Here is a 23294-nt window from a genome sequence, read left to right as displayed (position 1 = left end):
ATTCTTCTCCAGCATGTGGGTGAGCACACAGGCTACACTATGGTTACTCCCCCTGTATCACGTAATGTCTTGACTGGTACCTGCACACTCAAGGAGGTTGTCAGCATACCTTCATAGATATATGACTAAAAAGCCTCACACTGCTCAACCACTCACTGTGAAGTTACATTTTCCACTGGTTGCTAAACACTCTGCTTGTCTAGTCTCAGTGTTCCTTGCACTATTCCTCGTAGTTGGCTTCACCTGGTTACCTTTAATCCTTGACCAGTTGGTTTGGGTCTGCTATTGCATCCTTATAACAATCTCGACTGTAGTGTCCTACTCTTCCACAGCAGCGGGTAGCATTTTAGTCTTCCGTATCTGCCTTGAGAAACTGGAAGGTGAGGGTTTACTATTCAATTGCTTTGTACTGGCATAGCCACTAGAAGGGTTTCTTACATCAATGTTCCTAAAATTTGATTGAGACCTATAACCGGTGAGTTGTTGGTTCTGGTACTTGACATTATAATTCCTTCTACTACTAGAGTGATATTGTAATCTTCACTCAGTGTAGCTTTGTCAAGTTCTTAACCTCTCTCTCTCTCTCCTCTTAAATAAGCTCTTATGTGTTCAGAAATTCCTCTCAGATATTGCTCTAAGACTACTAACTCCTCAAGTTCTTCCATAGTTTTAACTTTAGCAGCCTCTAACCATTGTCTGAAACATCTTCTTACTTTATAGGCATAATCCAAGAAAATGATCTTGTCATCCTTTCTCAAAGACCTGAATCTTTCATTGTAATATTCAGGGGTCATCTGGTAAACTTGTAACACATTGTGTTTCAGTACACCGTACTCTTTACACTGATCAGCTGATAAAGCTAAATAGGTACTTCTTCCTTTACCAATGAGAACACTTTGTAACAAGACTGACCATTTATCCTCTGGCCATCCCATACCTAAAGCCACTTTTCAAAGTGCTCAAAAAACTCATCTGGATCTTCTTCTGTAAACTTTGGAATTAACTTCTGCACTCTTACTACATCAAACACAAGGTCTGAGTTACTTTGGATATAATTATACAAGGTTATAGATAATGTGGAGCGAGCTTTGATTAACTCCAACTCCCTTTCATGTTCTTCTTGCTTCCTTTCTCTTTCCTTTTTTTTCTTTTGCTCTTTCTCTGTCTTCTTTTTCTCTTTCATGTACCATCTGCAGCCAGTCAACTTTCTTCTAATTCTAGCACCTTCAGTCACATATTTTCTTCTGTTTCTAAACATCTAAAGCTCTGCCTCTGCATCACTGTTCTCATTCTCTTGCCCTTGCCTGTGTGTAGAATTCTATCTCAGCTGCATTCAACAGATTCCTTTTCCTCATTAACTCTCTATCTACTTTACCAGAGTCTATGGTAACCCAGATTGCAATAAATTTGATTTATTACCTCAATCATCACTAGTCACGTACCCCCTACAAGCGACTGCTAAAGAGAGTCCACTGTGCCTTAGTTAGGTTAGATTAGAATAATTTTCTGATGGATGGGTGGCTAAAAACTCCTGAACTTCAGGCAGAGCCATTCTCTCTAGTTGCTCTACTAAATATTTTACAATGCGATTCAAAATAACTATGTGGTCACTCTCCAATCAAAATATATCCCTAACACCACCAGTGTAAACCATAAACCAGAGTGATATTTTGTTTTGTTCTCCCGGGTTTGGGCACCAAATAATATTGTCGTGAAGTTGCAAGCACCTGGTTTCACACAACTAGTCACAAAATCAAAAATTTACCTCACTTCAGCCAGATGCCTGAAACCTCACAACAATAAAGTATGACTGAACACTCTAAAGGTAACAGTGATCCCTTAAAAACTTGCTTATCACTTGAAAAAATCAAATTAAGTTTATCCAAGTTGCATTGTGAGAAATTATTGAGATACATACTAGATAAAGGGGCATCATTCACTTCCATTTATGGGAGGAGAACAAAACACGTCTATCACTTACCTTGTGCATACACAAATAACCCTATTCACTGGTGGTCAAAAATGAAACACTATGTTTTAAAACTTTAAATACAAAAATTTATTTCTAACTTCAAAAGTTATAATTAGAATTCACAGTCTGGAAAAAATTTACCATTACTTGAAAATAAATATAAAGTTTAATTAATTCTTAAGCAAGATTAATTCACAAAACTTTAATTTATCAAGAAATTCAGACTATTAAGATTTACTCAAGATTTGAAAGAAATCTTAATGAATGTAAATCAGACCAAGTATGCAATGTTACAGTATCAACATATGAAAAATGTTAAGTAAATAAAATGTTAAACCACCAACACAAAAGTTTGGATGCCTATGAGAAATTCCAACACAGAACACACAAAAAATGCAAAATCAAGAACACACAAAAATGCAAAAACAAGAACATACAAAAAATGCACAAAAGATTTATCAACAGTAATTTCACTAAGTCAAAATCTATCTGACACTTTTATCTTATTTTACCATGGTAAAAATAAGTAAAAACCACTTTACTGTATATAAATTTCTGAACACCAAAAACTCTTGCTGCAGCTCAAACACTATTTTTATATGGCGCCATTGTACTAACGGTTTCCAAAACTCAGATTTTAGCCCTTATGTTTGGAGTGCGACAAAAATTTTACTCTCCTCTGAAGGATGAGGGGATAAGAGAGAGAGAGAGAGAAACCAACCTAACTCTACCAAGTCTCTGCGTGAACTGATCAGCTTCCAAAAACTCTACTATAAGAGTAAACCTGTGTTGCCACTTAGGCATTTTTGGAAATGGGTCACTCTGGGAGAAAACAGGAATAAACAGTTTCTTCCTCTGGAGAAGGGAAAATAAATAAGATAATTTTCCCTGGCTCCAAAAAAGAAAGAGCTATATAGGCCTGTCCTCTTACCTGTATAATTGATGAGTGTTCCTGTCTACACACTTGTCCAAACAGAGAAGGTTTCTGGATCAGGCAGCTTACACGAACCTGTATCCCACATCTCTTTAGCTAATAGAGGATTTCTTGTCTTAACACTTGTGTAAACAACAAACTTTTAGACTAGCCACTGTTATGAAACTTGTCCTCTCATCTCCCTAGCTGACAACTAAAGTGGTTTAGGGTCTCTCTCGCATAAAGGATTTCCTGTGGTCACCCACTTGACACCTGAACAAACATTCAGCTGTGAGCACAAGAGCTACTCACCAATTGGGTAAAGAAGAACCTCTCAAAGAACTTATCTTATCACACAGCACATGACAAATACAAGAGAAAATATATCAAAATTACAAAAACATATTTACAGAAAACATACATATCATAAGACATATCATTATAATATATATATATATATATATATATATATATATATATATATATATATATATATATATATATATATATATATATATATATATATATGTCTGTGTGTGTGTTATATTAATATGTGTGTATATATACATATATATGTATATATATAATATATACATATATAAAAATGTATATATGTATATGTAAATTGTTTATGCATGTATGTATGTATGAAAGATGGTGCTGTCAACACACCTTGTTGCATATTGAAAAAGGATTTTTTCGTGTTTCTAAGTTTCGTAAGATTGATTAATGAACACATGCGTGAAATGAAAGTTAAATATGAAAGTGTTTTGATTTAAAAAATCCAATTTTTCTTTGTAAAATATATCAATGTGGAATGACAACTTACTCGTCAAAATTTAGGTAGTCATGACTGAACATTGTTAGATGTTTCCATACTGTCTGTTAATGAATTTTAGTACCTGCCTGGTCACAAATCGAAATGTACTGTATGTGTGTATATGTATATATATATATAAATATATATATATATATATATATATATATATATATATATATATATACTCATATATATATATATATATATATATATATATATATATATATATATATATATATATATATATAAGATATAACTGAATCACCAAATATGGAACGTGATGAACATATACTGTAAATAACGACAAAATCCACGAAGGAAAGAGAAACAATGGAGTGCTGCAAGGCCTTTCGACTATCGTCCTTTACTTAGCAGACTGAAGAAATATAAAAATAAGTTTACAAAGAAAGCTCATATAAATGACAGATAAGCATTACAAATGGAAAAATATGTACCTGGATTCCAACACAGCTGAAGAATTAGCAGAACTGCCAAAACAGGTTCTACAAAGGATTAGGATCAACCGTTCAGAAGCAGGGACAGAACAATTAAAAGATTATACAAGGAGGTGACTGACCATCAAAAAATGTTATAAAAGTACAACTCAATAATTCTCTTTTTTTTGTAAACAATTTTGCAAGATGAACATTTTTACAAATAATATGAATACATAGAAAATATGTATAAGTTAATTAATTTGTAACTGAGTAGGTGATTTTCTCTTTTAGGTCATTCTTGAACATTTTTCTAATACAGGGGTCCAAATAATACATGCCAGGGCTAAGGTTAAAACTACACCTGGAAGTAAGCTGTATGATAGCAGATTCCAAAAGATTTCTTGAAGAGAAATCTTTCAATCTGGCAATCACTGAACTTTCAGTACAATTTATCCTGTGAGAGTTTTCACTTAAATTAATGAATATAGCATTGGATGTTTACCCAGTTTTGAATGAATACTTAGCTTTGCTAGACTGGTCAATATAAAAAGAGGGGCAGTTCAAACATGGAATTTCATATATTATGTTGCTGTTTTCTTTAGAGCTATTTTTTATTAACATTCCTTGCAGTGTGTTATTATAGGAAAAAACGAGGTTGACATTAAAAGATTTTAACAACGATTTTTTGTTTTCAAAACCACTAAAATAAGGCAAGCTAAGGATGTTCTTTTTGTGGTCTTTATTATAACAAATATCTAGTATATGTGAAGGATAACATAAATCTGTCCCTATTTTTCTTATGTATTCTATTTCTTGATCCAAATACTGGGGACTGACAATGCGCAAAACTCGTAAAAACATAAGAATAAAAAATGGATATTTTGATATTAAGGTGATGGCCTGAATAAAAATGGACATAAGTTAAGTTGTTGGCTGGTTTCCTATAAATACTGAATTTGCATTGAAATGGTTCTCCATGTATTAAAAGATCTAAGAAAGGGAGGTAATTGTCTTTTTCTCATTCTAAAGTAAACTTAATGGATGGTACATGGTTATTCAAATTAGAGAGTAAATCATTTACATCAAATACCAGCAGGCAAAACAGCTAAAATATAGTCAACATATCTATACCACTTTAAAGAAGTATAAATGATATTAGATAAATATCGTTTTTCACAGAATTCCATAAACAAGTTTGAGAGGAGTGGGGATAAAGGGTTTCCCATTGCCATACCAAATGTTTGTTGGTAAAATTCACCATTGAATATAAACTTACAATCCTATGCGGCCTATTATCAGTACTGTTGGCTCAGTATCATAGAAATTTTCGAAATATATTACCAAGCTCTTGTCCCCGTTACTTGGAACTATCTCCGATTCTCACACATATAATTGTCTAGATTCAGTTGATAAATTAAACAAGATAACTTTTTTCCCCACTAATAGATTCGTTAGTTTTGAACTTTGTTTTCTTTTTACTAAAGTCCCAATAAAGTCTATTTTAGAGTATCTTAGTAATGAACTAATCCATCATGAATTGCCTCTACCTGTAAGTCATATTATTTCACTCACTAGGTTGTGCATTTGTGATTGTAAATTTATATTCAATGGTGAATTTTACCAACAAATATTTGGTACGGCAATGGGCAACCCTTTATCCCCACTCCTCTCAAACCTGTATGTGGAATTCTTTGAAAAACGATATTTACATAATATCATTTGTTAACTGATTTTCGATAGCCTAGTCATCTCGCTCATCCTGGATTCTTTGCGGGACGGACAATTAACGTTCAACAGAGGCGGTAATTGCTGAGTACTTTAAGTTCTTGGAATTAACGTTTTTTAACAAACAATGGCGTCACAACAGTGCTGGTCATCGCCACCGAAGAACATCATGTTTCACACTAAGTTATGAAAACATTAAATTAAAATGACCTTTCCGTAATTCACCGGACAAATCCAACATTCACGGCGAACAAAGAGAAACAGGCAGAGGCTGGAGGTCAGCCTTTCCTTAAATCCGCGCCAACAATGACAGTGTGGGCACAGTTAGTTGTTCTGCCACTTGATTCCCCTATAGCACTTCCCAACTATACGGTTAAAATTCTCTGTAATTTATTCCTAACTTCTTTTCCAGATTTTTTTCTTGACCACATCATTTGTGCCATCGGCATAATTGCAAAATGACGCCAGTGCCAGGCAGAATTGTTGCAGACAGTAAATTTTAAAATTTTAGTGTGTGTTAAAGTAATTTGGAAAGGCCGAATGATTCACTCAAATGGATGCCAAGTTTAATTTCGTTCAGTTAAAAAATAAATTCAATCGTATTAATTGCACCGTCTTTTAATGGAATGAAACTTTAACATTTATACAGGGCACCTCATCGCAGCTATTTTATCAAAGCTTCCATTTGATAGTAAACTACAGGTTTGAGAATTGCATGTATGTGTAAAGCAACCCCAATTTTGGTGGATTATTGAATCCTCTGGAGAGGCGCCAGGAACACAACTTGTGCTCTCGTCCGATTATGGATTTCTGTTCCAACCGGGAAAATCATTAACTCGATACTCGAACAAATGGTGGGTTAGAAGACGTGGCGTGGGTGCAGTCTGGGTGAGGTTCATGAACTCACCCATTGATGGTTGACAGCAACAACACCGACAAAATTATTATTATTATTATTATTATTATTATTATTACATACACATGTTACTATATTATTATTCAGTAGATGAAATCTGTCTATATGGAACAACCCCACAGGGCCATTGACAAAACTCAAGCTTCCAAAGAATATGGTGTTCATTAGGAAGAAGTAAGAGCAAATGAGGAAATACAGAACGAAGATATCCCCACTATTAAAAAAATAAATTAATGAAGAGATAAAAATGTATGAAAATGCAAGGAAAGTAGTATTAGGTAGCCATGCATCGCATCTTCCTTGAACTTCAGAAGTTCAATCGGACGACATCCTCAGAGAGCTGCTCAGATCAGCGATTATGTGTGAAATAAAGGATCTCTGGGACTGAGAAGTTAGCCATGAGGCACATTGGGTGCCACTGTTTCAACGAATATGTAGTTGCTCCCCGGCAGTAAAGGGATCAGGGATCAATTGCAGAAAGTCGCTGTTGAAATACAACTTATGAAAAGGTGACAAACAAGAGACCATCCGTCAATGGTCCAGGTCATAAATTCTACTATTCAGGAAACAAACCTACCACCACGAACCACTCTATCCAAAAGGATAATCTCTGGCAGAAACAGGCATCCACATCGGAGTACAGTATTCCAGTAAAGGAAATACAAATGACCTAAAACGCGTTCCACTGATTTTATCACCGTTATACATATATGAGGCCTTACGAACAATACCTAACTTTAGCTAATATAAATATAAGAGGCCTTACGAACAATACCTAACTTTAGAGCGGCAATTGCTGAAACTTTCATTAGATGTTTCTCAAAAGTTATTATGAGTCAAAAGTTACAGCTAGAATAGTGAAAGCTTAAGGCTCATTCAGCAAAGTTCCATCCACCTGAAGGGGAGGATGGAGTGGGAAATCTGTACGAGATCTGCTAATCTATAGTATTTTTGTTTTACTGGGGTTCAGCCTCATCACCCAACCGACTACACCATTCGCTCGATCTTGAAGATACTATGTCCTATTGAGGCTGAGGCAGCTTCGCCTTCCTCGTGAAGTGAGACTTTCTACACCCACAAGTGTTGCATCATCGGCACACTAACATCTTGTTTTCCAGGCCACAACCATATCACTTGCTGTACGCTAAAAATAACAGTGGACCAAGAACACTGCCTGTGGAACTCAGACACAATAGGTCATGGTTCAATAAAGATCCCGTCACAGCAACTCGATACTGCCACCTGTATGAAATCTTTAAATGATCCAAAAACATATCCACCCATTCCAAGATTCAAGTTTATTAATAAGTGCTTGTGATTTACTAAATCAAAGCAGCACTAAAATCTATTTGAATTACTCTGCACTCAAACCTGGCTAAGGTTTCCCTTGCAAATGCGATTATCCGTCTAATACTCTCAAAAATGAAAAAAATACAATACTTAGTCATATTTTTCGTTTGTAACTCCCTACGTAACATTCATATTAATGGAATAAAGAGTTTAGGCTGAATGCCAAGCACTGTAGTGCCTATTAGGTCATTCAGCGCTAAAAGTGATATTGAGAGGTAGGTTTGAAGGTGTAACAGGAGGAAAACCTTGTTTGCACTATGAAATAATTGTTGAGAGGTGGATAGGCTAGCAAGACGGAAGAAAGATAATATGAATGGGTACAATGCAAGGAATGAAAGGAGTTTGCAGCTAGGGGCCAAAGGACTGCAAAGAACTAGTAATGCTTACAATGTGCCCCATGAGGTACACTGATGGCACTAGCCCCCTAGGGGCATTCATATTAAGACCCTTGGTCTGAATATGAATATAGAGAATGAAGGTATCTTTTCGTGCCTGTTGGTTTGAAGAGTCCAGAGGACTACACCATGCTCCCCATCCACTTCCACACCTTACAATACTTAGGGCAAAGGCCCCCCGCTACCAAAAGGCCTGGTTAATCTTAATCTATCAACCAGGTACCTCTCTTCATCCAAGCGTTAGGACCTTATGTCATGCCTCTCGGGTCGTGACTTGTCTTAACCTCGTCAGAGCCACTGTTCGGCAGATAAGAGTTTCTGGTCTACTTTCTCCATTAGTTAAAGGTACTCTTTACCCTTTTAAAGGTTTTCCATCTCATGGATGTGAATCTCTCGACTGCGACGAGATCGCCATGCTTTTACGGAGTTTTGAACAGGTTTGCCTTCCCAAGGAATTAAAGCCCCAGTTGTGGGATGTCAGGTTAGTACTAGAATCCTTTTTCGGCAGTCGTTTGAGCCTCCGAGAAAAGCCTCTGAAACTAGACTGAGAAATCTGTGACAAAGATGCAGAACCCATCAGTTTCCTACAAAAGATATAAGTCATCCTTGGTCTTTTCCCTTTGAGCCTGTGGGTCTTGTATCCACTTAGGGCCATATGTCACTACTTATGGAGGACAGTGCCGTAGACCTGTTGGCTATCGCTGGCAGACGTAAGTTTTATCAAGAACGTCATCACATTCTGGCTTTGTGAAGTGGTCGAATGAGCTCAAGTGCCAAAGGGCTTGGAATCAGAATAAATACCCCGAGAATGAGCTCAAGAGGACAGGGACATTACCTCTTCATGTCATTTGGGAGAAACATTTCGGTGTTACAGGTACAGAAAGGGGATGATAGTGCTGCCTAACCACCGTTACCTCTTTCTACCTAAATGAAGTCACCCAAAAGTCCTTGGATACTTTCTCCTTGGGTCCTGTGGTGACAGTTCAACAAGCTGCAAAACTACCAAGCTCCCGTTGGACAGATTAGCATCTTGCCTAAAGTTCATAGTGACAATAAATGTATATGTGTACGTGGCCATTTTCCCACCTTCCATCTACCTTCTAGCCTCAAAACGCCATATTCAAGCTGCATAGGTCTGATACATATGAGTCACTCATCAGAGATTCCCATCTGTGATTACGATCACTGGGTAAAAGTGACCTGCTGCGCTCCCCCTACACCATAGGGACACGGGTATATGCTACATACCGATTAGTCTTCTCTATGGATGGACCAAGTCCTTTTGATGGTTTCCTAGAGTGTGGTCTTACCACATTCAGGTATGCAGACCCCTCAGCCAGGCCTCTTTGTTGCCTGTCTGATTGGGGGAGGGGATTATGGGAGCCAGTTTTCCCTGTGACCAGGAAATTGCCACCCACGGTAGCATATGAACAATCATGAACTCGAGGCAATTTCTTCCCCCTAAGGATAAGTCTCCATATGATAAGGAAGGTTTGTATCCTCGTACAGAAAAATGACAAAACGTTTAAGACTATTTTAATTTTTCCTTGACTAGGGTTGCCACCCATTCTGTAAAATACAAATTCGTTCTGTACTGGAAATTGAGGTGTTGCTTTCTGTATTGAACCAATACAGAACGCCATTTGTTCTGTATTTGGCTGTATGAACATCATTATTTTAAAATTACATTCTCACTTATGCAAAACAAGTGGGATGACGCCAGGAATAGGTGCTCCATTGAGCTCATTAAATCCGAACTCCTTGTAACCCTCAATTGAGAACAGGGTTGTGCCAGCTTTCTCACAACCATTGCAAAGGATAAAAGGCTTCTTGCTGCAGCAAGGAGCAAATACAAAATATTCATGGAAAAAGTAGAAAACATGAATGACTGATATTCATGGTCTATTTTGATTCACTGACAATTTATATGATGTTACTTTTCAACTATTGTAGTTTAGCAGTGAAATAAATCCTGCATTTTATGTTGTATGGTTCTGAAGGAATAAAATAAACTTGATGGTAAACACACACACACACACACACACACACACATATATATATATATATATATATATATATATATATATATATATATATATATATATATATATATATTTATATTTCATTTTCTGTCACAGCATGTCATTTTAGTTTGAACTTCTATAGACTCGTCACTTCACTGATAATTACATCTTGAGAAGAGGATCTTCCAGTCCTTGTAAGAGCATCAACACGTGTGTGTTCGTGTGTTCGTCGAAACATGTCTTTTCTTTCTCTACCGATTTCATGTCTAAGCATTGTTGTCTGCACAGCCCAGCAAGAATGTACTCATAATGTTCCAACGAATCTTCTGTATCAAACTCTGTTTGTGAAGACTAAAGGTCTCTCCATTTCACAGCTATTGCATTGTATCCATTAATGTCTTGAGTTAAGCCATATATAGGAATTTCACAAGCCCTTCACTGGCATCACCTATGTTAATCATGTGATATCGCCATCTGTTTGTCTGCCAAACAAGCACAGCTAACCTTTGTGTCATTGTCTGTGTGTAGGCAGCTACCACATTACGCTGTCTTTATGTAGCCCAAGAACAACCAGCGACAATTCATATTCCTCATTCCCGGTCGCGAGTGACTCAAGATTGAGTATTCTCAGTATTAGTGCCCTCCGAGATGACCTCACCTGGAGCCTGGATTACCTGAAAGCCACCCCGCACTCGGCACTGGACTCACAAGGAAGACGCCCGTCATCGCTCAGCCCTTAAAATCACGCTCCCGTCGTCAAGCTGCCGCCACTTCACCCAGCCCTAGCAGCACCTGGAGTAGCCGTGCTCGCTTGTAGAACATTGTATCCAACAATCAGGCGTTACACGTCTTGGGGAAATTTGTAAATCTGTGGGAAAATCGTCATCGAGATTATTTCCAACCATTATTTCATTTTCTCCTAAGAACGTGATAAATTGCATTGCCATGCAGACGTTTTCATGTACTCATAATGTTAACTTAGATCTTTATGGTGTGTATTTTGTTTGTTCTATGGGTTTTTATTTACAAATTTCCACCCTTCCATTGTCTGTGCTCTTGATATCACTTTCTGCGACAAACACTACTGAACCTAGTCCGTTTTGTGTCCATTAAATAACTACTGTGCTTTGTCACTATTTATGGCTATTTGTGTTTTGTAGCTGCAGCCTCAGAATACCTATTTTCCTCCTTACACAGCTATGTATTTTTTCTGAGGCTCAACAACCCCTGCATGAAAATGTCATCAGAGTATATTCTACCTCCCTCCATCAAGATTCTTACAATGATCTTTTTTAAAATCCACGTTTCCCAGCTCCCATAAAGCTATATCCGTGTTTGTTAACTTCATTCTGATGCGCAAGGAAGGGAAATAGGTTTTTACAATTTCAATTTCTTGTTATCCTCTTCCATTGTAGCTGTCCATTTTCCCTCATTCTATTGTTTTCTGCCATTATCAGTTGTAGTCCTGAAGAATGATTTCTTTAGGTAGATGCAGTATCTTGTTTTCATTTTCACTTGTGATATATCTTGTTTGTGATATATCTCCCTCCACTCTTTTAGGAAACAGGTGTTATGTCTTCTTTATTTATTATTCTTCTGTTTATATCTGCTATTAGATTGTTGATCTTTCTAACTTTGTTATGTAGTAGCTAGTTTTTCTTTCTTTCCCAGGCGGTCTTAAGAAGACACAATTGATTTTTCTTTCTTCATTAATACCAAAGAAATAACTTTACAACTGAATTACAAAGGTGATAAGTTGTATATAATATAGGGTGTGTCAAGTGAGCCTGTCCTGGCTATCAGCCCACAACAGGTGAGGAGCTTTTGGTAACCTCACGCCTCTTCTTTGTGCCTTAGCTGCTCCTCTGCCTGCTCTCTACTGCTGCCTCTGCTTTCATAATTCTACTGTACTCTCTTCTATTCTGCTTTCCCTCCTCAGAACTGCACTTGATTGGGATTTTGTGTTTTTGTTCCTGCCTCTGTAGGTGGAATCTTGGTTTTGGTCCGCCATGTAGATGCTTAATTTGGTTAGGCTAATCTAAAAGACAGCCCCATTTGGGTGGATTTTCTGGAAAAAACACCACGCTCTCTTCCAAAAGGGGGTGTTTTGACATCACTGGAACTTATAATTTCCAAGTATATTTATCCCACTAAGGGCACCATGCGTTTTTATGAATTCCTCGTGATTACGAACTCCGATTATAGCAGTCATAATTGGCTTCATGGGACACAATCATAACATTTACCTGTGTTTTGCTTTTCTAATCACGACACGGCTTTGCTGTTCTAGCTAGTTTAAAAGCCTCTCTGTTTCTGAGTTCCGGCCTTGTGGTGACGGCACAGCCAAAAAACAGATGTTTTGAAATTCTCTCTTTCTCTCTCTCTCTCTCCGTTTTCCTAAACTCTCTCTCTCTCTCTATCAATGTCTATCAATGAAAGGTTTCTCTCTCTTTGTCCCTTTATTCAGAATTTCTAGTTATATCGTTACATTACACAGGCTGGGCTTCATCTGGTATAAAAAAAAGTTGCTCGTTTAGGATATTTAATCTTGTCATGAAGTTTTTACTTATCATTAAAAACGGGGCGCGTTTACGATTCCAGGTGCGATATTAGAAACAGTGAAAACAACCAAGTTGAATTGTGTGATAAGCTTTAAATGGTTTTGAGAAGTGGCCTTCACTTGTTACGTAATTTGTAACGTAATTTAGCATACTTCATAACCGCCCAGGAAACAATAAAATTCAATGACAAAATTACGTATTTCAATGCGATATTGAATGCTGCTATCTGACTAGCAAAATAAATTTCGGTATGTCACCTGCTCCTCCAGTTTCAAAACTTGAAGGCTGATGGAATCGGATTTATTCTCTTCGTCGAACTTGAAACAAATTTACCTTCCAATGATAAAACTTTAATCTAATCTAAACTTTTTCGGTAAAGGAACTCAGTTTACTTATCCTACGGTTACGAAAGAAATATAATATTGTTTTGTCAGGAGTTGAACTAACTAAATATATATTATATATATATATATATATATATATATATATATATATATATATATATATATATATATATATATATATATGTATATATATATGATATATATATATATATATATATATAGAGAGAGAGAGAGAGAGAGAGAGAGAGAGAGAGAGAGAGAGAGAGAGACTCCTCCTAAAATGTAACATGACGGAATGTAGGAGGAGAGAAACATTGATATTATCCAAACAATAATGAATAGTAGGAGCTCTCTCTCTCTCTCTCTCTCTCTCTCCCTACCGTCTCTTTTCATCTCTTGACTACTGTCCGTCTGTTTTTGTGTACGAATAAATTATTGTTGCTAGATGCGTTACACTGCTTCATGTCTACTAGGTAAACAGTGAGACTGAGATTGAAGATACTTTAAATAGTGTCCTCTGTTGCACAAAATTAGATGAATCCTGAAAGTGGTGTGACCGAATGTAGGAGGAAAAATTGTTAAATTATCACTGAACAGTTTGAGCGCCTCTTTCTCTCCCTCTCCCTACCGCCTCTTTTCCTCTCTTGACTGCTGTCCGTTTGTTTTTGTGTACGTGAAAATTAATTTTGCTACATGAGTTACAATGTCTACATGTCTACTATGTAAACAATGAATAGTGTACTTTTTAGTATTGTGATGTAAGGTTCATGTTAAAGGTAGTTAACTCAGTAAGGAAATTATTCAAGATTCGATGTTGTCAGTAATATATATATATATATATATATATATATATATATATATATATATACATATATATATATATATATATATATATATATATATATATATATACATATATATATATATATATATATATATATATATATATATATATACATATATATATATATATATATATATATATATATATATATATATATATATATATATATATACTGTATACACACAATAATATTACACAAGATATATATATATATATATATATATTTTTATATATATATATATATATATATATATATATATATATATATATATATATATATATATATATATATATATATATATATATATATATATACTGCATAATAAAAGGTGAGCAGATTTTTGTTATTCGATGAGGAAGTTTCGTCCTAATTCATTTTTCAAACACGACGGTTGTTTTACTGACAACATCGAATCTTTAATAATTTCATTACTAAGTTAACTGCTACTGCCTTTATCATAAAACTTACATCACAATACTAAAAAGTACACTATTCATTGTTTACCTAGTAGACATGTAGACATTGTAACGCATCTAGCAACATTAATTTTCAAGTACACAAAAACAAACGGACAGCAGTCAAGAGAGGAAAAGAGGCGGTAGTGAAAGGGAGAGAAAGAGGCGCTCAAACTGTTCAGTGATAATTTAACAATTTTTCCTCCTACATTCCGTCACACCACATTCAGGAGTCATCTAATGTTGTGCAATAGAGGGCGCTATTGCCAAGCCCTTCTGACAGTCTCCAGTCTCATAAAACTGGCAGACGCACAGCACTACAATCACTACATCTTTGCTCATGGGAAGTATAATTACACATCAAAGCATTCCTTTAGAGCAGTGGTTCTCGGACCTTTTTGGCCCATGCACCCTTTCACCATATGTCAGAATGTCATTCCCCCCTCTCCCTTTCCAAAATCGTCTGCCTCAAAAGGTGCATGCTAAATAATATCCAACAAAATAACACAAACAAACAAGCTAGCGGAGAGACAGCCCAGCTTGACCTCTCAGTAGCGCGGACCGATGCATGCGTTTTGTGGGGTCCCAGAGGCTGGAATGACACCATTGACCGAATCCCAATAATCTTATAATATGCGGGGCTGAGAACAAAGTAAATGGGTTACAGCTGATTAATATCGAACACCCCTGTAAACATGTGATCGCTTCTGTCTGTAAGTATTCTGAGAATCAACACCAGCGTCAACAGCAAGTATGATAGAATTCTGTAATAGTTATGCTACTCAACTTTGCTTCCATTGGCCAATTAACGACGCAGAATCAGCAGGCAACTAGGTTTATCCTGTTGAAGCTTACAGTAATTCATTCTGACTCCAAACCCTTCATAGCTACGTCACTTCACTTTATCCGCAATGAGGTAATAAAAAAGGTCCGCTAAATAAACTCGACTTCATATCCTTATTTTCCACTTCGGAGAAATTCCCCAGAAAAAAAAATTTAGATGTGAAAGCCAACACTAATTACTTATTCATGAAATTCCAAGAAATGAGACGAGAGAGAGAGAGAGAGATAGATGGTGTAGCTAAATTCCTCGAAAATAATAAAGCATGAGGCAAATTGTAAACAATAAAAAAAAAGGACTGAAGTTTCTTCGGCGCAATCGAGTTTTCTGTACAGCGTATAATGCTGTGTGAAACTCTCATCCATGGCTCATGAAACTCTTAGTCGCGGCCCATGAAACTTTCAGCCACGGTCCGGTGGTGGCCTGTATTGTTGGAACCTATAGCTCTGCCAGATGCACGATCATGGCTATCTTTAACCTTAAAATAAAAACTACTGAGACTACAGGGCTGCAATTTGGTATGTTTGATGATTGGAGGGTGGATGATCAACATTCCAATTTGCAGCCCTCTAACCTCAGTAGTTTTTAAGATCTGAGGGGGGCAGAAAAAGTGCGGACGGACAGACAAACGGCCATCCAATAGTTTTCTTTTACAGAAAACTAAAAGCCTCACTCGAAGCCTCCACAGACAAGAACATTTAAGTTTTACTTTGCGAAATATTAATGAAAAATATAATAACCTAAATGAGCAATTAAACTTCTTCTTCTTTTCTTTCCCACCGTTATCCTTGCTTAAGGGGGTCGGTTGCCTGATGCGCCTTCTCCACTGCCTTCTACCAAAGGCATCATCCCCTGCAACCAAACCTTTCTTCCATATCTTCCTTCACTTTATCTCGCCATCTAATTCTCTGTCTCCTTTCGATCTTCTTCCTATAACAGGTTCTTCCCAAGCCCTCTTCACTCCCTCCTCGTCATCCATCCCACATGCCCATACCATCTCAATCGTGACTTTATCACCTCTGGTATTTTTACTAAGCCTGCTTCTTCTCTTATTTCATCATTTTCCAATCTCTAAGCAGCGATGTTCCATAATCCATCTCGCATTCTCATCTCTCAAGCTTTACTTTTCTTCTCTTAGAGCCCATGTTTCTGATCCATACATTAACACTGGTCTTATCACTGTATAGGTCTTGACTTTTAGCTTGATTGGCATTTTCTTATCACATTACAACCTGTGCTACATCTCCACTTCCCTCCACACCGCTTATCCTACTGTCCACTTCAGCCTCACATCCTCCCTCTTGGCTTAAAGTAGATCCTAAGTATTTAAACGTTTCCACCTGTTTTAAAATTGAGCCTCTTCTTCTTGTATTACTATTCTGTCTCTATATTCCCTACTGCTCACTAAAACCTCTGTTTTGTTTAGCATTCACCCTTGGCCACCCTCAAAGACTCCCTGCCACTCAACCCCTTTCCCAGGTCCTCCTCATCTTCACTCAACACAACCATGACCAGCACAAAAAAATGGGCTTAATGCTGACTCTGGCGTAATCCAACACTAATCAGTTTGCTGTTTCCCCAACTGCTGTTATTACTTTTGTGCTGGTTCTCTGATATATCAGCAATTAAACTTAGCAGTGAGCAATTTAAAACTACAGACTATGAGACAACAGCTTACGCACGTCTCAGAGTCCGGACGCGTGGCCTGTCCTTGGCTTTCCGGTAACAAAAGAACGTCCCAAAGAATCACCCCAAAGAATCATCCAAACCTAACTTCTTTTAACCTAACCAGACCGCTCAACGTGATCCTGTGCATAGCAACGAATGTGCAGATATTCTGCACATCAGAAAATGTCCTTTTCAGCTACAGTCTGGAAAATGGTAATCGTGCAAAGTATCTTCATATTTCGTTCTGCTTTGCACAGGATCACGTTGAGGAGTTAATGCCTCAGTCATAAGCAAAAACAGCTACCCAAATAATATACGTACTTGATCCCTAAAAACCTGTAGCTTAATGCTCGCGGTTTCAGTTAAATTCTTGAGATTACATTTGTTAAAACACTGAATCGTTCATCCGGCAGCAGACTATCACAAGCAAAAGAAAACATATGCGATGAAAACTGCTGTTAAAGAAATCTAAGAATAAAGCTGACATTGACTACCTAATATGTAATAGTGATTGATACTCTGGTGTTCACTTATTGTATCAAAACGACAAGCCAGCCCTTGTAGCAGAGAAAAAACAAGCAGACGTGAAGTGATCCTATTATAAAAATAAACAATTGCCACCATCATTTTCCTTCGTAAGTGGGCATATTTAGTTTCCTGATCAGTTTTAGGTATCAACGTAAATGTCATGTGAGCTCGTCTTTCCACATTTATCCATAAAGCAAGAATGCACATATATAGTGGGGAAGGTATTCACTTATTGAGAACTGTCAGTTGTACTGCGTGCTTTCACTTCCGGAGGAAGAAGTTGCTCGATATTTAACTATGTTGGAGCGTACACTTATTGTGCTCAGATGTCAGCTATCTTCTATATTTCCACAAGGGTTTCCTTTTAAAATCTTGGTTTAAATGAAAATTATGTTTCCCCTTAAATACATTTATTTTATAGTTTTCAAACTATATAACTTTCCACCATTTCAGTGGGACGTTCATCACAGAGAACCCGTTGAGCGAGACTTTGCTATCTTTCTCCCCGCACGAGGTAACATCTGATCAAAGCAGGTATCTGCTGGGGCGGCGGAGAGGGCCGCGCCTTCTCGATGTCAGCTGGAGGGTGCCTTCGACTTCTCCGGTGTCCTGGGGATGGGAGGTTGGGTTGCTCTCCTGCCTGGACCCGGGGCCTTCCGGGAGCGCCCATGAGGTTTTCTTACTGGAGGGGCGGGCTAAGGGGGCGCCGCTTCCTGCGGGGGGCTTTGGGAAGTGCCCCCGACATCTTCCTCAAGGAATGCGGGCTTGAAGCGGTCTACCGACACCCAGTCGTTCTTCCCGTGGACGGCCACCCGGAATGCCTTTTTGTTTCTATCCAAAACGAGGAAAGGCCCCTTGTAGGGCCTGATTAAGGGTGGGCATATGGCATCATTCCTGACGAAGATGTGGGTGGCAGAGGATAGACTGGGAAGCATGAAGGGGACGTTCTCTGTCGATACGTCCGCCGGCAGGGGCTAACTTCCCAACCCTGTCACAGAGCCTCTGTGTTGTTAGGGTCGCCCGGTCTCTCCATGATGAGTTCACCTGGGACTACGGGGACTCTCTGAACCTTTTCTGTTGCAGACGGGTCGTCATGCTATTCTGGGCGCCCGAGCCCAAGGAGGACCCAGGCAGCTGGACTCTTGTCCAGTTGTCAGCAGTGCAATGAGCCATGAGGGACGCCTTCAGGGACCTGTGGGAACTCACCACCATTCCATCTGCAGGGTTGTAGGCGGTGGTGCTGTGTGTGAGGGTCCCCAACAGGTGTGCCAGGGTGGTCCACAGCTAGGGACAGGAAGGCTGGACCTCTGTCCGTGGTTATATGCATGCACTGGAGGTGGCTTTCTTCCATGGGCGTGCTTCGCCACTTGCGGGAGCGGTCGACTTACTGTCAGAATTTATCTGGCTCCTCCTGATGGGAGAAAGTCGCCCACCCCCGATTCAGTGTGCCACCCTACTTTGCTGGCCTGGCAGTATGCACTGCCTTGCCCAGGCTGTTGCGCCTCCCAGTAAGCAGCCAGATGTACTTCTCGCCAGTGCAGCCTGGCTGTCGCCCTGCCGAGGGGTGGGGACAGTTGTGGATGACGTCAAGACCAGCCGATAACGGGAGGAGGCACCAGTGGGTGGGGGTGGCCAGTGCTTTACGCCGCCAGCAGTGTTAGCCCCTTCAGGGCGTAGGGGCACGCCCTTCCACCAGCGACGTGATGGCGGTGCGGTAAGCTGGAATCTCTGGAAGGGCCGGTGGCCTGTTCCCGAGCGTCCTCATAGCCGATCCCAACTGCACCGAGTTCATTTCGATCTCGAGGGCGCCGGTTACTGGTTCCTTCTGCCAGGGAGGTACTTGATGGCAGGTGAACCTAACGATGGCTGCAAGGTGCCGCTGCTGCCTGGAGTGACCATGCATCCCCAGCTTTGGTGAAGGTGTGACCAGCGGCTGGTGGTCCATCCAAATTGTGAAGGACGCATTCTCCAGGAGGAACTTGAAGTGACGTATCGCCTGGTACACCACGAAGAGTTCTCTCATCGGCTGTGCTGTGGAGTGGGACTTGGGGGGCTGAGCTTCCTGCTGAAGAAGACGATGGCTGAGGGGCCCGCTGACGACCTGTTCCGGGACGGCCCTACAGGTGACGCTGTTACGCCCATTGTTACGGCTGGAGGGGGTGCTGGGGTTCTGTGGCCAAAGGCTGTTAAGGCAGCATTTTGTCAGGAAGAGTTCAAGCACGTCGTGGGGCCCCACACTAAGGTCTTTGGACGGCCCTTGAGATTCCCATCAGGGGCCACGGTGGGCGCGACCGGGATGAACCTCCTGTAGTAGCTGACCATCCCACGGAATTCTGCACGCCCCTGACAGAGGTAGGGGTGGGGAACCTGATGACGCGACTTTCGCTGGCAACTGGGCAGACGCCTCCTGGGGATATCTTGTGGCCCAGAATCTGAACCCTATCGACGCCTAAAGGTGCACTTGTTGAACCTGACGACGAGGATATTCTCCTGCAGGCGCTGCAGGACCTTCTGGATGTGCCACAGGTGTTCCTTGTGGGACCGGAAAAAATTAAGATATCATCGATGTAGCAGACGCTGAAGTTCAGGTCGCATAGGATGCTGTCCATTAGTCTCTGGAAGGTCACCCTTGCATTCCTCAGGCCGAAGATGGAGAAGGCGAAGACGTAGGACCAGAAGGGCGTGATGATGATGGTCTTGGGGATGTCTTCTGGAGCTACTGGTACCTGGAAATATGGCTTGAAAAGATCGAGTTTTGAAAATATTTTGGCCCCATGGAAGGAGCCCGTCAGGTCTTGCATGTTTGGTAGAGGGTAGTGGTCGGGTTCTGTAGTGAGGTTGAGCCGCCTGTAGTCACCGCAAGGTCCTGAGCTGTCCGTTTCTGCACTCATGTGAAGGGGGAGGCCCATAGGCTAGGGGCCTTCCAGCATGCCCATATGCCCATCTGGCGAAGGCCTTCTTGGCCTCCTGAAGGGGCGCTGGGGAAGCCTCCGAACTTTTGCGTACAAGCCGGGGACCCTTGTCTTGATGTGTGATGATATCCCATGCTGTGGGGCCCCGGCACCTGATGAAGCTTGGTTGAATGCCTCCAGGAATTTTCTTCAGGAGGGAGTCAGACAGGGGGGAGCGATGGGATGATCTGTGGCACCCTGGAGCCCGCGACAGCAGGGACTGGGCAGGACTTTGCGTCCAGCAAACATTTGCGGCCGACGCCGACTGCCAGTCTGGAAGTGGCGAGGAAGTCTGCACCCAGGAGTAGTCCTAACGTCTGCGACGCATGAAGTTCCACTCTGTATCTCCGGCTCCAGGATGGAGACCAACAGAGCTTGTGCCGGGAGAGGATGGGGACCCATTGGCGGCCGTCAGGGAGGCAGCGCCAGGGCGTCTGGCGGAGCCCGCGGTCCTCTGAAGGCGAACACTGACCGCATTGCCCTGCGTCGATCAGCATCATCCTGCGGAGATAGTGTCATGGGTATCGGAAGTTTTACCGGTGCGGGCCCTGGGTGTTTTGGTGCTGCTGCCATGGCAGCCAGAGGGGTGGCCGCCGCCCCATTTTTTGGATGGGTGAAAGTTACAGGGGCTTCTGGCACCTGGGCCTTTCGCCACCCCTCTGGTGGTAGTAGCAAAACCCCAGCCTTCCTTCTTCTTCTGGTGTGGGTGGGCCAGCTCCGGCTGACGACGTTGATGCACTCTGTGGTGGGGTCCTCCGTCTGGAGGCAGTTGATGGGGGTGTGCAGGCATGAATGCTCGCTTCGCGCCCCTCGTGGAGTTGCCGCTGCGCGCTGTTTTGTCAGGTCCTCACCAGCAGGGTGTAGGGCCTGTAATCTGTCCACGAACCTCTGGGAGTAGCTGCCGCAGAGGGTCTCCCTCGACAGGCTAATCTCCTTGCCCTGCTGCTGCTGTCCGTCTCGGGGCAGAGGAGGAGGCGTCCTGGAGGGCATGCCATGTCTCCAGGAGGTTCGTGGTCCTGCTGGGGGCTGATGGCGAGGTCGAGAGCGCAGGGCGGTTCCTCTGGAGACCGGCAGGGAGCAGGTCTCGATGAGAGTGGCCTTTAATTCTTGGAAGGTGGTAGGGTTTTGTGGTTGACGTCACCCACGGGGAGACTCTTTCTGTATATCTCTCCGGTAGGGGTGTTGATAGCATGTCCGCCTTCAACACCTCTTCGGTCAGGCTGCCACTTGAATTGCCCTCGACCTGTAGAGCCAAGATGCCCTCGCCGTTGGTCCGGCCAGAGGGGCATCGACGGGGAGCGGGTACTGAAGGGAGGAGCGCACGGGTTCGGGCCGTGGGAGGAGGGCTTGAGAGGGTGCGAGGGAGACATCTGTCTCTCGAGAAGTTCCGGTCATTTGTATGTGGGAGGGAATGTCTGCATCCATGCTCATTCCGCACTCACTTGGAGTGTGAGGGAACATCATGTCAATTCACGCTTGGGAGCGTGCCATGTGGGTCCGCTAATGATGCTGCTGATTTGCCAACGAGGGTTGGTAACGCCCGAACGCTTTGTTAGAGCGAAGTTAGTCCAGGGGGAGTGGGGTGTTCTATCGATCAAGACTAAGTCGCCATTTGGGTCCGTTAATGGCCCGGAACGCACTGGGTCTACTGGTGAGAGGGAGCGAAAGAAAGAGGCAGACAAGTACTGCTAGTCGGCTAGTTGTTTTAGATTTAGCTGGCCTTGTGCCAGCACAGGCTCTTGCTCCTAGAGCAGCCCGTAATAGTTTATTGAGGAAGTGACCCGCTTATAAAGCGGCGTGCGGACGTTGGCGTACACGCGGACGTCAGTACAAAATTTACAAGTGACCAGAGGTCAAAACTATTTCTCTACACAAAACAGGACAGGTACATATAGATAACAAGATGATTAACAACAGTTGATTAGACACAAAAAATACTCTGACACATATACTGTGTACAAGGGCAAATGAACAGGTAATAAATGTACAAATTACAATAATGATAATAAGGCTGAGTACTGCTACCTCGGGTCAGTTGTGAAGGCACCGTAAAAAACAGGAGGTTCGTCACAGAGAACCTATTGAGCTGGAACTTTACATGCCTTCGTGGGTTTGTTAAGATACCGAGTTTATTCAATTATAGGCTCGATTCCATAATAACCTCGGCCAACTACCCAGCTGACTGGCAGCTCTAGCTAAACTAAGGCAAAATAATATATCTACGAGGACTCCTAACAAATGCTTCTCAGGAAAATCACATAATTTACGAGATATAAACTGAATATACAGAAATAATTTCTTCAATCAAATTGCAATAAGACATTCAAATGCACTGCAAAACAAAATAGAATTTACTATCCAAGTTACATAAGCTTTACTCATTCCTAAGTCCTATTCTACTCAGGTGGATATCGCCCTACTATTTATGGAATTCGATAAATATATTTTTTTCCTTTTCTTCTGATGACGACGAAAGCCACAGTATTTCTTGGTTAACTGTGCTAAGGGGGATGTAGACTTGACGGTTTCTTTCTAGATTTTGTACTTCT

Source organism: Macrobrachium rosenbergii, chromosome 10 (assembly GCF_040412425.1).
Source record: "Macrobrachium rosenbergii isolate ZJJX-2024 chromosome 10, ASM4041242v1, whole genome shotgun sequence".
Taxonomy (NCBI): domain Eukaryota; kingdom Metazoa; phylum Arthropoda; class Malacostraca; order Decapoda; family Palaemonidae; genus Macrobrachium; species Macrobrachium rosenbergii.
Note: the sequence above shows the minus strand (reverse complement) of the source record.